Genomic DNA, 14766 nt, shown 5'->3' on the forward strand with positions numbered 1-14766 from the left:
AAGCTAGAATCATATCTTGAGTTTACAACTCAAAATCAGTTTTTGATTTTTCCTGAAACTAGACTCATGTTCCCCACCTATGGATTTTTTTCTAGAATTTTTGTCGGGCCATTAGTACAGTTTATTAGTCAAAGTCTCCCATGTTACAGGGTCGACTACACTGACCTTTTCCATTACGACTGGATATCTCTAACAGAGCTTCAATACTGATGCCGTTTGTTTCTATGGAAACTAGATCAGGAGGAATCCTACATTATGGTATGACCCCTAATTATCTTGGTCAATTTATAGTGAATTTCCAAAGGCGGAACAGTGAATCCAGAAACTGTTCTGGCCCTGTTACACAAGAACCCAAATATCTCTTTCTGTACTGTTCCTATAATTGTTTCGTTACTTCCATATGAAAGTAGATTCATCAAGGTTCGATTACATAATTTATTCACTATTTAATTCCACTCTACGAATTCTTGTGATTTTTCCAATCCACACCACTGCTGCTATCAGCTTCTGTTTCAAGTGAACCTTACCTAATTTGGGGTTTCATGGACCAACTAGGGCCTTGTCATACATAAGCCACATATGATCATACTTAGCCATTCTAGTGGCTGATTCATTTGCTCAACACTTCCATTCCAACATAGTTACATCATGAAACCATCTATACATTCATAAATACGAATGGTCTAATGCCATACTCCACTTCTACAAGCCATTTTCGCATGGTTGTACACTTATACATTTCATAAGTACTCGAAAGACAACAATGGGTAGTCCTATACATGCCATATCAAAATTCAACCAAAATAGTACCCAAAAGAGCCTTTGATAGTGTGGGCGACTTCGACTTCAAGATCCCGAGTCCGATAGCTGGAGAACCAAAAATCTATAAAACAGAGGAGCAATGTAACGAGTAAGCAATTTATGCTTAGTAAGTTTGAGCAAGGAATTCCAGCATGCACAAAGAATAGCACACATTTAGCTAAACGGAATATTTCATAATACGCAATTTACCGATATCAAACTTGCTTCACAACATTAATAACCCTTATGTACATACACAATAAACTAACTTGGCCGAAGGCCGGTAGCTCGTTTATCAACTGAGCGAACATTTATTGTAAGGGCTCGATTAAATTCAACACATACGTAACATATCCCCATATTGGGATGTTTTTCGAGTATTCGCTGGAATTTTACAGCAAGCTCATTCATTACCAAATCACGTACCTTCGGGATTTAACCGGATATAGCTCCTCGTTCAAATGCCTTCGGGACATAGCCCGGTTTTAGTAACTCACACAATGCCTTCGGGACATAACCCGGATTTAACAACTCGCACGAATGCCTTCGGGACTTAACCCGGATTTAACAACTCGCACGAATGCCTTCGGACTTAACCCGGATTTAATAACTCGCACGAATGCCTTCGGGACTTAACCCGGATTTAATAACTCGCACGAATGCCTTCGGGACTTAACCCGGATTTAACAACTCGCACGAATGCCTTCGGATCTTAATCCGGATATATTCACTTAGCACAAAGCCTTCGGACTTAGCCCGGACAGCATTCAATTAATCATGCACATCTAACAATAATTCATAGCACATTCATATTTCATTTTCGTTTACGAAACTCAAACACAAGGCACATATTGTCCTTGCACATTCGGCTCAATAGCCACACATAGAGCATGATTTAATCACATCGAAATTTTAGATCTCTTACTCAAGAACTTACCTCGGGTGTTGTCGAACGATTCCGCTAGCTATTCAACCACTTTTTCCTTCCTTTATCGGTTTTATTTCCCCTTTGCTCTTGAGCTTAATCAAACAAATAAATTGATTTCATCATTTTAGGCATCAAAAGATGAACACAAGGCACTTAGCCATATTTATACATTAGACATTAAAGTCTCATACATGCAAAAATCATGCATCAACACAACATATTAGCTAATTTCTTTCCCCTTGGCCGAATATGCATGTCCATTTTTGGGGTCGATTTCAACACTTAATACACACATATACACACTAGTAAAGCATCCTCCCCCTTTTCATCGATTTAACACATGCATTGCTCATCAACATGCAAAGTTACATTCGGCCTTAGCACACATCTTGCTAGCCGATTCTTCTCCCTTTAGCAACCAATGCACATATGTGCTCACATAAAAATGCTAAAAAGGAGGTTCAAGAATCATCAAGCCATCATCACATGCATCATTAACAAGCTTCATATTTTGCATGCAATGGCATTAACACAACCTCCACCTAGGCCGGATCTTAACTTATCCTCATGCCTCATCACCACAACATCAAACACCAACCAAGAATGATGCATCCATGGTCAAGTGCCATTTCCATCACATAGCAAGATTTAGACCATGGGCTAGGTAGAACTCAAGCTAACAACTAAAACATGCATGCATCTCATGGAACATCATTAAACATCCTTGCCTAGCTACATGCATGCCGAATCTCTTCACTTTCTTCTTCTTTCCTCCTTAAAATTTTGGCCAAGATGAACAAAGATGAGAAATTTTTTTCTTTGTTTTCTTCTATTTAGGCTAAATGGAGGTGAGAAGGATGACACAACTTTTTTCCTTTCTTCTTGAGCTCACGCAATGGGGACAACACCACACACACATTTTTTTTTCTTTGTTTTCATTTCTTTATTACCCATACTCCTTATTTTATTCTTCCACTAACAAACATGTTTCATGACATGTTTGCCCATCCTTCCTTGTCATGGCCGGCCACTACTCATTAGGGGGGGAATTTGACATGCAAGTCCCCCCTTTGTCCACATGCACTAGTAGGTCCTCACACATTGACCTATCACATTTTAGAATTTTCTCACATAAGTCCTATTGACTAAATTCACATGAAATCAACCCAATTGAAGCTTGAAATTTTCACACATTCATAATTACATATTCTACACAATAAGTATCACATTCAAACATTTCGGTGACTCGGTTTAGCGGTCCCGAAACCACTTCCCGACTAGGGTCAACTTTGGGCTGTCACAACTCTCCCCCACTTAAGAAATTTTCGTCCCCGAAAATCTTACCGGTAAATAGGTTTGGGTATCGTTCTTTCATCGAGCTCTCGGTCTCCCAAGTAGCTTCCTCGATCCCGAGTTTGAGCCATAACACCTTTACTAGCGGAACTCTTTTGTTTCGCAACTCCTTCACTTCACTAGCTAGGATACGCATCGGTTCTTCTTCATAGCTCATGTCGACTTGAATTTCAACCTCTGATGGGCTAATTATATGCGATGGATCAGATCGATAGCATCGAAGCATCGAAACATGAAAGACATCATGAATCTTTTCAAGCTCCGGGGGCAAAATCAATCTATACGCAACCGGACCAACTCGTTCGGAGATTTCGTACGGCCCAATGAATCTTGGGCTCAACTTGCCCTTACGGCCGAACCTGAGTATCTTTTTCCAAGGTGAAACCTTAAGGAACACTTTGTCTCCCACCTGATACTCGATGTCTTTTCGTTTCAAATCTGCGTACGATTTCTGACGATCCGTGGATACCTTCAGACTTTCATGGATTACCTTTACTTTCTGTTCGCATCTCTAATCAAATCAACTCCGAAAATTTTGCTTTCACCGAGCTCGGTCCAAAACAATGGTGTACGGCATTTACGACCGTACAAAGCCTCATAATGTGCCATCTTAATACTTGATTGAAAACTATTGTTGTAAGCGAATTCAATCAAAGGTAAATACCGTTCCCATGAACTACTGAACTCGAGGATGCAACATCTCAACATATCCTCAAGTATCTGAATTATCCGCTCGGATTGACCATCGGTTTGGGGGTGAAAAGCAGTGCTAAAATGCAACTTGGTACCCAGAGCTTCTTGCAATTTCTTCCAAAATCGTGAGGTGAATCTCGGATCTCTATCCGACACGATAGAAACAGGTACCCCGTGTAATCTCACAATTTGATAACGTACAATTCAGCTAGTTTATCCAATGAAAAATCTGTACGTACGGGGATGAAATGAGCCGACTTAGTCAGTCTATCAACAATAACCCATATCGCATCCTTCTTACTTGCTGACAAAGGCAGTCCGGACACAAAGTCCATTGTGACTCGATCCCATTTCCACTCGGGTATCATGATCGGCTGGAGTAATCCTGAAGACACTTGATGTTCCGCGTTCACTTGTTGACATATTAAACATCTCGGAACAAAGTCAGAGATGTCCCGTTTCATACCATGCCACCAAAATTGACGTTTCAAATCGTTGTACATTTTCGTACTCCCCGGGTGAATTGACATTCGGCTACAATGGGCTTCGTTCAGAATCATCGAAATGAGTTCCGAATTCGTTGGAACACACAAATGATTTCTGAACCTCAAACAATCATCATCATCAATTTGAAACTCCGATTCCTCGTTCGGAAAACACTTAGACCGTTTTGCAACCAATTCATCATCGACTTTCTGAGCTTCACGAATTTGGTGAGTCAATAATGGTTTAGCTTTTAATTCAGCTACTAACACACTGTCTGGTAAAACAGACAAATGCACGTTCATCGCTCGTAAAGCAAACAATGACTTCCGGCTTAAGGCGTCCGCAACCACGTTAGCCTTTCCCGGGTGGTAATCAATGACAAGCTCATAATCTTTCAACAACTCAAGCCAACGTCTTTGTCGCAGATTCAAGTCTAGTTGAGTCATCAAATATTTGAGACTTTTGTGATCCGAAAATACATGGCACTTCTCACCAAACAGATAATGTCGCCATATTTTTAAAGCAAACACGATGGCAGCTAGTTCGAGATCATGGGTCGGATAATTCCTCTCGTGTGGCTTCAATTGTCTCGACGCATAGGCCACGACTCGACCTTCTTGCATCAATACGCGACCCAACCCAAGTAGGGATGCGTCACTATAAATGACAAACTCTTTACCTGATTCGGGTTGCACCAAAATTGGAGCTTCAGTCAAATGAGTTTTCAGTTGGTTGAAACTTTTCTGACATTTCTCCGTCCACTCGAACTTAACATCCTTTTGAAGTAGCTTCGTCATTGGTGTGGCTATCATCGAGAAACCTTTCACAAATCGTCGGTAATAACCGGCGAGCCCAAAAAGCTCCGAACTTCAGTAATATTTCTCGGAGGTTTCCAGTCAAGTATGGCTGAAATTTTGTTCGGGTCAACTCGAATACCCGACGCGGATACCACATGACCCAAGAAGCTAACCTCTCTTAACCAGAACTCACACTTACTGAACTTAGCATATAACTGCTTATCCCGCAAAATTTGCAGCACTAGCCTCAGATGCTCAGCATGTTCGGTCTCATCTCTTGAATAGACCAAAATGTCATCAATGAACACAACTACGAACTGATCCGAATACGGTCTGAAGATCCGATTCATCAAATCCATAAATACCGCAGGGGATTAGTGAGCCCAAACGGCATCACTAAGAATTCGTAGTGACCATATCTCGTTCTGAAGGCAGTTTTGGAATATCTGGATCTCGAATTCGCAACTGATAATAGCCGATCTCAAATCTATTTTGAGAACACTGAGGCTCCCTTCAGTTGGTCGAACAAATCATCGATGCGCGGCAACGGATATTTGTTCTTTATCGTCACTTTATTCAGCTGACGATAGTCAATGCACAACCTCATGGTTCCGTCCTTCTTTTTCACGAACAATACTGGTGCACCCCAAGGTGAGAAACTTGGTCGAGCGAAACCTCTCTCCGTCAGTTCTTGCAACTGAGCTTTCAACTCCTTTAACTCGGTTGGTGCCATACGATACGGAGCTATCGAAATCGGCGTAGTCCCAGGTACAAGCTCAATACCAAACTCTACCTCCCGAACATGTGGTAAACCCGGTAATTCTTCCGGAAAAACATCCGGGTATTCACAAACCACCGGCACAGATTCGGGTTTCTTTTCTAATTCTTTGTCATCAAGCACATATGCAAGGTATGCTTCGCACCCTTTTCTTACATATTTCTGTGCCAACATTGCTGATATTACAGCTGGCATCCCCTCCAAGTCCGCAGACTCAATTCGGACTACTTCGTTATTTGCGCACCTCAAATCAATAGTCTTGCTCTTGCAATTCACAATCGCATCATGCGCAGTCAACCAATCCAACCCAAGGATAACATCAAATTCATCAAACGGCAAAAGCATCAAGTCCGCTGGAAAATAGGAACCTCGAATTTTCCAGGGGACATTTCTTACACACTTTGTCGACAAGCACGTAACGACCCAAGGGATTTGACACCCGAATTACAAACTCAGTAGACTCAATAGATAAAGTCTTACTGGATGCTAAGGTTTCACATATGTAAGAATGGGTAGAACCGGGGTCAATCAAAGCAATTACATTAGTATCAAAGAGGGTGAATGTATCGGTAATAACATCAGGCGAAGAAGCATCCTCGCGGGCACGTATAGCATAAGCTCTAGTAGGCGCACGGGCTTCGGATCTGGTTATATCATCTCTAGATCCTCTCTGACCACCACCAGCATTGCCCATATTTCCAGATGGTCTACCTCGAGCAGTGGTAGCACCCGGTCTCCCACTCTGATTTGCATTCTGTCCCGACAACCTCGGGCAATCTTTAATGAAGTGGTCCACTGATCCGCATTTGTAACAGGAGCGGTCAGGAAATCTACAACTCCCCGAATGCCATTTACCGCAATATCGGCATTTCGTCCTGTCTCGACGTTCATTCCCAACACTGGCGACCGAAGTGCCTCGTGTACCCACAGGGGGTCGATCACGATCTCGTCCAAAAAGGCCCGAAGTGCCTCTAAACTGGCCTGCATCATCTCGAAATCTCTTCGATGTCTGTTGAAGAGACCTCCCCGAGGATGTTTTACGAAACTCTCCAGTTCCCTCATCAACTCTTTGCTTTTCTTTTCTAAGCTCTTCGGCTTTACAAGCTCGTTCAACAAGTACCACGAACTCTTGTATTTCAAGAACGCCAACGAACATTTTTATATCTTCATTCAGCCCATCCTCGAAGCGTTTACACATAACAGCTTCGGACGAAACACATTCCCGAGCGTATTTGCTAAGTCTAACAAATTTTCGCTCGTAATCAGTAACCGACATGGAGCCTTGCTTAAGCTCAAGAAATTCCTTCCGTTTTGATCAACAAATCTCTGACTGATATACTTTTTCCGAAACTCAGTTTGGAAAAACTCCCAAGTTACTTGCTCTCGGGGCACAATAGAAGTCAGAGTACTCCACCAATAGTAGGCAGAATCACGTAGCAAGGAGATAGCACACTTTAGGCATTCATCGGGTGTACAAGATAGCTCATCGAGTACCCGGATAGTGTTGTCCAGCCAAAATTCAGCTTGCTCGGCATCATCGCTATCCATAGCCTTAAATTCAGTAGCCCCATGTTTTCGGATTCTGTCAACTGGGGCTTATGTGACCTTATTTGGTCCGTTACCGGCGGTATTGTAGGTGCGGGGGTAGTATTGTTCGGGAATGGAGGTTGTGGAACAGCCATATTAGTTCGAATGTATTGGTTAAACCAATCATTCATCACGCTATAGAATGCTTGTCTAGCTTCATCATTCTGATTACTAGCATTAGGTTGAGAGTTTGCCGGCACTGTCCCTTGTACGGGAGTAGGCGCTACACTCTCAAGATCATCAGCTACCTCTCGGTCACGATCGGGATCCATTACTATAAATAAACACATTTACAATTGTCGGAAATCACCACACTATCAAGTAATCACATAAAATGGCATGTATAGCTAGACCCAAAACATTACGGTAGTCCTAGAATCGACTAAACCGTAGCTCTGATACCAATAAAATATAACACCCCGAACCCGAGACCGACACCGGAGTCGGACACGAGATGTTAACAAACTTTGAAAAATTTTTTCCAGACACTGCCCAGTCTGAGTACTAGTCGCTTCAAAAATCATATCTTGAGTTTCACAACTCAAAAATCAGTTTTGTGATTTTTCCCTGAAACTAGACTCATGTCCCCACCTATGGATTTTTTTCTAGAATTTTTGGTCGGGCCAATTAGTACAGTTTATTAGTCAAAGTCTCCCATGTTACAGGGGTCGACTACACTGACCTTTTCCCATTACGACTGGGATATCTCTCTGCACAGAGCTTCAATACTGATGCCGTTTGTTTCTATGGAAACTAGACTCAGAGAGGAATCCATACATATATGGTATGACCCCTAATTATCTCTGGTCAATTTATAGTGAATTTCCAAAGGCGGAACAGTGAATCCAGAAACTGTTCTGGCCCTGTTACACAAGAACCCAAATATCTCTTTCTGTACTGTTCCTATAATTGTTTCGTTACTTCCATATGAAAGTAGATTCATCAAGGTTCGATTACATAATTTATTCACTATTTAATTCCACTCCTACAAATTCTTGTGATTTTTCCAATCCACACCACTGCTGCTATCAGCTTCTGTTTTCAAAGTGAACCTTACCTAATTTGGGGTTTCATGGACCAACTAGGGCCTTGTCATACATAAGCCCACATATGATCATACTTAGCCATTCTAGTGGCTGATCATTTGCTCAACACTTCCATTCCAACATAGTTACATCATGAAACCATCTATACATTCATAAATACGAATGGTCTAATGCCATACTCCACTTCTACAAGCCATTTTCGCATGGCTGTACACTTATACATTTCATAAAGTACTCGAAAGACAACAATGGGTAGTCCTATACATGCCATATCAAAATTCAACCAAAATAGTACCCAAAAGAGCCTTTGATAGTGTGGGCGACTTCGACTTCAAGATCCCGAGTCCGATAGCTGGAGAACCAAAAATCTATAAAACAGAGGAGCAATGTAACGAGTAAGCAATTTATGCTTAGTAAGTTTGAGCAAGGAATTCCAGCATGCACAAAGAATAGCACACATTTAGCTAAACGGAATATTTCATAATACGCAATTTACCGATATCAAACTTGCTTCACAACATTAATAACCCTTATGTACATACACAATAAACTAACTTGGCCGAAGGCCGGTAGCTCGTTTATCAACTGAGCGAACATTTATTGTAAGGGCTCGATTAAATTCAACACATACGTAACATATCCCCATATTGGGATGTTTTTCGAGTATTCGCTGGAATTTTACAGCAAGCTCATTCATTACCAAATCACGTACCTTCGGGATTTAACCGGATATAGCTCCTCGTTCAAATGCCTTCGGGACATAGCCCGGTTTTAGTAACTCACACAATGCCTTCGGGACATAACCCGGATTTAACAACTCGCACGAATGCCTTCGGGACTTAACCCGGATTTAACAACTCGTACGAATGCCTTCAGGACTTAACCCGGATTTAATAACTCGCACGAATGCCTTCGGGACTTAACCCGGATTTAATAACTCGCACGAATGCCTTCGGGACTTAACCCGGATTTAACAACTCGCACGAATGCCTTCGGATCTTAATCCGGATATATTCACTTAGCACAAAGCCTTCGGGACTTAGCCCGGACAGCATTCAATTAATCATGCACATCTAACAATAATTCATAGCACATTCATATTTCATTTTCGTTTACGAAACTCAAACACAAGGCACATATTGTCCTTGCACATTCGGCTCAATAGCCACACATAGAGCATGATTTAATCACATCGAAATTTAAGATCTCTTACTCAAGAACTTACCTCGGGTGTTGTCGAACGATTCCGCTAGCTATTCAACCACTTTTTCCTTCCCTTTATCGGTTTTATTTCCCCTTTGCTCTTGAGCTTAATCAAACAAATAAATTGATTTCATCATTTTAGGCATCAAAAGATGAACACAAGGCACTTAGCCCATACTTATACATTAGACATTAAAGTCTCATACATGCAAAAATCATGCATCAACACAACATATTAGCTAATTTCTTTCCCTTGGCCGAATATGCATGTCCATTTTTGGGGTCGATTTCAACACTTAATACACACATATACACACTAGTAAAGCATCCTCCCCCTTTTCATCGATTTAACACATGCATTGCTCATCAACATGCAAAGTTACATTCGGCCTTAGCACACATCTTGCTAGCCGATTCTTCTCCCTTTAGCAACCAATGCACATATGTGCTCACATAAAAATGCTAAAAAGGAGGTTCAAGAATCATCAAGCCATCATCACATGCATCATTAACAAGCTTCATATTTTGCATGCAATGGCATTAACACAACCTCCACCTAGGCCGAATCTTAACTTATCCTCATGCCTCATCACCACAACATCAAACACCAACCAAGAATGATGCATCCATGGTCAAGTGCCATTTCCATCACATAGCAAGATTTAGACCATGGGCTAGGTAGAACTCAAGCTAACAACTAAAACATTTATGCATCTCATGGAACATCATTAAACATACCTTGGCCTAGCTACATGCATGGCCGAATCTCTTCACCTTTCTTCTTCTTTCCTCCTTAAAATTTTTGGCCAAGGATGAACCAAAGGATGAGAAATTTTTTTCTTTGTTTTTCTTTCTAATTTAGGCTAAAATGGAGGTGAGAAAGGATGAACACAAACTTTTTTTCCTTTCTTCTCTTGAGCTCACGGCAATGGGGGGGACAAACACCACACCCACATTTTTTTTCTTTTGTTTTTTCATTTCTTTATTACCCATACTCCTTATTTTATTCTTCCACTAACAAAACATGTTTCATGACATGTTTTGCCCATCCTTCCTTGTCATGGCCGGCCACTACTCATTAGGGGGGGGGAATTTGACATGCAAGTCCCCCCCTTTGTCCACATGCACTAGTAGGTCCTCACACATTGACCTATCACATTTTAGAATTTTCTCACATAAGTCCTATTGACTAAATTCACATGAAATCAACCCAATTGAAGCTTGAAATTTTCACACATTCATAATTACATATTCTACACAATAAGTATCACATTCAAACATTTCGGTGACTCGGTTTAGCGGTCCCGAAACCACTTCCCGACTAGGGTCAACTTTGGGCTGTCACAGAAGTAAGGGTGGAATTTATAGTGAGAGTAGTAGGAATTATAGTAGCATTCTTAGTATATTTTAACAATTAAAAAAATTTCTAATTCTAATTCTACTCAAAGTTAACAAGAATTAATAATCAAATATATGCATATTAAATTATTAATGCTATTAATTTATTAAAACAAGAATAAAATTAAACTAATCCTAATTCCATGCTAAGCTGATAAAAATTAATATATCAATTATAATAGATATAATTATATATTAAAGATTATCATCTTATTATTATTTGTAATTTTTTTAATTAAAAATATTTATTCTAGACGCCTTCTAAAAATTTTTACAAAAAGAGGAACCTAATTTTTATTATTTACGAAAAGAGCAACTAAATTTTAAAAATAATTCAATTAAGTCTCTAGACTTAATGAAAATTTGAAATTGAGTTGCAATTTAAAACTTGGATCAAAATTAACCTTTTTATTTGAAAACCAAAAATTTAATTTTCTATTTAGGGAATAATATCTCGAGAAATTATGTTAAAATCAATTCCTAGAAAAGATTGGAGGGGTCACAAGCGGTCCCACTTAAGTTCCAATCTCCTAGATAGAATTTATTTAAACATACTAAGACCGAAAATATACCTTAAATCATTTATTAAAAATGAAAATAAGAAAATTTAAACATCCGATAAAATGAACGAAATTTGATTCCGTTCAATCTTATCTCCCCAGAATGTTTCAGACGCTGAGCATTAACTTGAAAATTACCTCCCTTACCTTGAAGTTCAACAACTCCGTATGGATAGACGCGATGAATCGTAAATGGGCCGGACCAACGTGATTTTAGTTTACCTGGAAAGAACCTTAATCTAGAATTAAATAACAAGACTTGCTGACCTGCTTCAAATTCTCGAACTCGAATGTGCTTGTCATGCCATTTCTTAAGTCTCTCCCTGAGTAATTTGGCATTTTCGTACGAGAACATTCGGAATTCCTCTAGCTCATTGAGTAGGAACAACCGTTTCTCTTTAGCAATCTTAAGATCCAAGTTGATTTGTCGAAGGGCCCAGTAAGCTTTGTGCTCTAACTCCAAGGGCAGATGACAGGCTTTCCCAAACACTAACCTATAGGGTGACATCCTTAAAGGTGTCTTGTATGCTATCCTATAAGCCCATAAAGCATCATCCAGACTTTTGGACCAATCTCGTCTGTTAGGGAAAACTACCTTCTCAAGTATACCTTTGATCTCCTTGTTTGCCAGTTCAGCTTGCCTATTCGTCTGTTGATGGTAAGCTATAGCGACCTTCCGTTTCACTAAATGTTTATCTAATAATCATTTCAACCACTTGTTCACAAAATGGGACCCTTCATCACTGATGATGGCTCTTGAGGTTCCAAACCTTGTGAACACATGTTTCTGCAAAAACCTCGTCACAACCTTAGCATCATTTCTCGGATAGGCTTCAGCCTCAATCCACTTAGACACGTAGTCTACAGCTACCAAGATGTACTTGTGAGCAAAAGACAGAGGGAAAGGACCGAGGAAGTCAATACCCCAAATATCGAACAATTCTACCTTAATGATATTTGTTCAAGGCATCTCATTTCTGTTGGTGACTTTTCCAACCCTTTGACATCGATCACAGCTCTTTACATAAGCATATGCATTTTTGAGTAATGTTGGCCAAAAGAATCCGGCTTGCAATACCTTGGCTGCAGAATGTGTACCTCCGAAGTGTCCCCCACTCGGAGCTGAGTGACAATGGTATAAAATCTTATGTACTTCATCTTCTTCCACGCATCTCCTAATCATTTGATCTGCACATTTTTTAAACAAATACGACTCTTACCAGAAATAGTACTTCACATCGTGAAGAAATTTTTTCTTTTGTTGATACGTCTTATCAATCGGCATCAAACCACAAGCTAAATAGTTAGCAATATCAACAAACCAAGGGGAATTATGGACATGATTTACCTTCAATATGTGTTCATCTGGAAATGTTACCTGAATTGGTATAACTGGAGAATTCCCTTTTTGTGGTTCCAATCTGGACAAGTGATCTGCTACTTGATTTTCTACTCCCATTCGATCTTGAATTTCTAGATCAAACTCTTGAAATAGAAGTACCCACCGAATCAGTACAGCTTAGCGTCTTTCTTTTCAAGTAAATACTTAATTGCCAAATGGTCCGTATAGACAGTCACCTTGGTACCTACAAAATAAGATCAAAACTTGTCAAAAGCAAACATAATAGCAAGTAACTCTTTCTCTGTTACCGTATAATTCAGTTGAGCTCCTACCAGAGTTCGACTTGCGTATTGGATGGGATGAAAAACTTTGTTTCCTTCGTTGACCCATGATAGCTCCTATCGTAAAGTCACTTACGTCACACATCAATTCAAAAGGAAAATCCCAGTCTGGTATGATGATTATAGGTGCCAAAACTAGTTGACTATTCAAATCTTTAAAAGCCTTTAAGCATTCATCATCAAATTTGAACACCGCGTCCTTCTCCAATAATTTACATAAGAGTTTAGCAATTTTGGAGAAGTCTTTCATGAATCTTCGATAGCAACCGGCGTGGCCCAGAAAGCTCCTAACACCCTTTACAGATGTTGGAGGTGGGAGTTTCTCAATAACATCTACCTTTGCTTTATCAACCTCTCTTCCATGTCTTGTTATCCGATGCCCTAGAACAATCCCTTCTCGTACTATGAAATGACATTTTTCACAGTTGAGTACTAGGTTTGTTTCTTCGCATTGCCTAAGTACCTTGGCTAGATTGGCTAGGCAATCATCACATGTATCTTTGAATACAAAATCATCCATAAAAACTTCCAAATACTTCTCAACCATGTCAGAAAAAATAGACATCAAACATCTTTGAAATGTAGTAGGTGCATTACATGAACCGAATGGCATGCGTCTAAATGCAAATGTACCGTACGGGTAGGTGAATGTTGTCTTGTACTGATCTTTTGGTGCTACTGTAATCTGATTATACCCCGAGTATCTATCAAGAAAATAGTAATAGTCTCACCCCGTAAGTCTATCCAGCATCTGGTCCAAAAACGACAAAGGGAACTGATCTTTCCTAGTCGCCTTGTTCAACTTCCGGTAATCGACGCAAATTCTCCATCACGTAACCATTCTAGTTGGTATCAACTCATTATTCTCATTTTCAATTACTGTAATACCTCATTTCTTTGGTACGCACTGGACCAGACTTACCCATGAGCTGTCTGAGATGGGGTAAATTATACCCGCATCTAACCACTTGATGATTTCTTTTTTTACTACGTCTTTCATAATGGGGTTCAGTCTTCGTTGTCCATCAGTCATCCCTTTTTCACCATCTTCTAGTACTACAGTCCATCCGATAGCCTTCTTGAATTATTTGACCACTAGGATGACTTTTTCTTCTTGCTCACTAGTTATTTCTGATGAAACAATCACAGGCAAAGTAGAAGCATTACCTAAATAAACATATTTTAAATGTGAAGGTAGTACCTTGAGTTCTAATTTAGGTGGCTCCTCGATTGACGCTATTGGTTGGGCATAATCCTTTTTTTCTAATTCCAAAGATTCAAAACCAGATTGCGGATTAAATCCCTTTTGATTAGCTTCTAACAATGCTAAGTATTCATCCTCCTCTTTATCATTCGGAGGATTTGATGTCAAAATTTGTTCCAACGGATCCTCAACATAGTTGAGCTCCTTCTCCATTATTAAATCCTCTAAATCAGATACTACAGAACAATC

The 14766-nt window shown here is 40.0% G+C and overlaps 1 pseudogene; it reads right to left on the minus strand.

Annotated features, from left to right (window-relative positions):
• Positions 1 to 13204: 13204 nt before the first annotated feature.
• Positions 13205 to 14766, minus strand: part of LOC107933869 (uncharacterized) — a 94215-nt pseudogene continuing 92653 nt past the window's right edge.

The sequence above is a fragment of the Gossypium hirsutum genome, chromosome A08 (genome assembly GCF_007990345.1).
Source record: "Gossypium hirsutum isolate 1008001.06 chromosome A08, Gossypium_hirsutum_v2.1, whole genome shotgun sequence".
Lineage (NCBI taxonomy): Eukaryota > Viridiplantae > Streptophyta > Magnoliopsida > Malvales > Malvaceae > Gossypium > Gossypium hirsutum.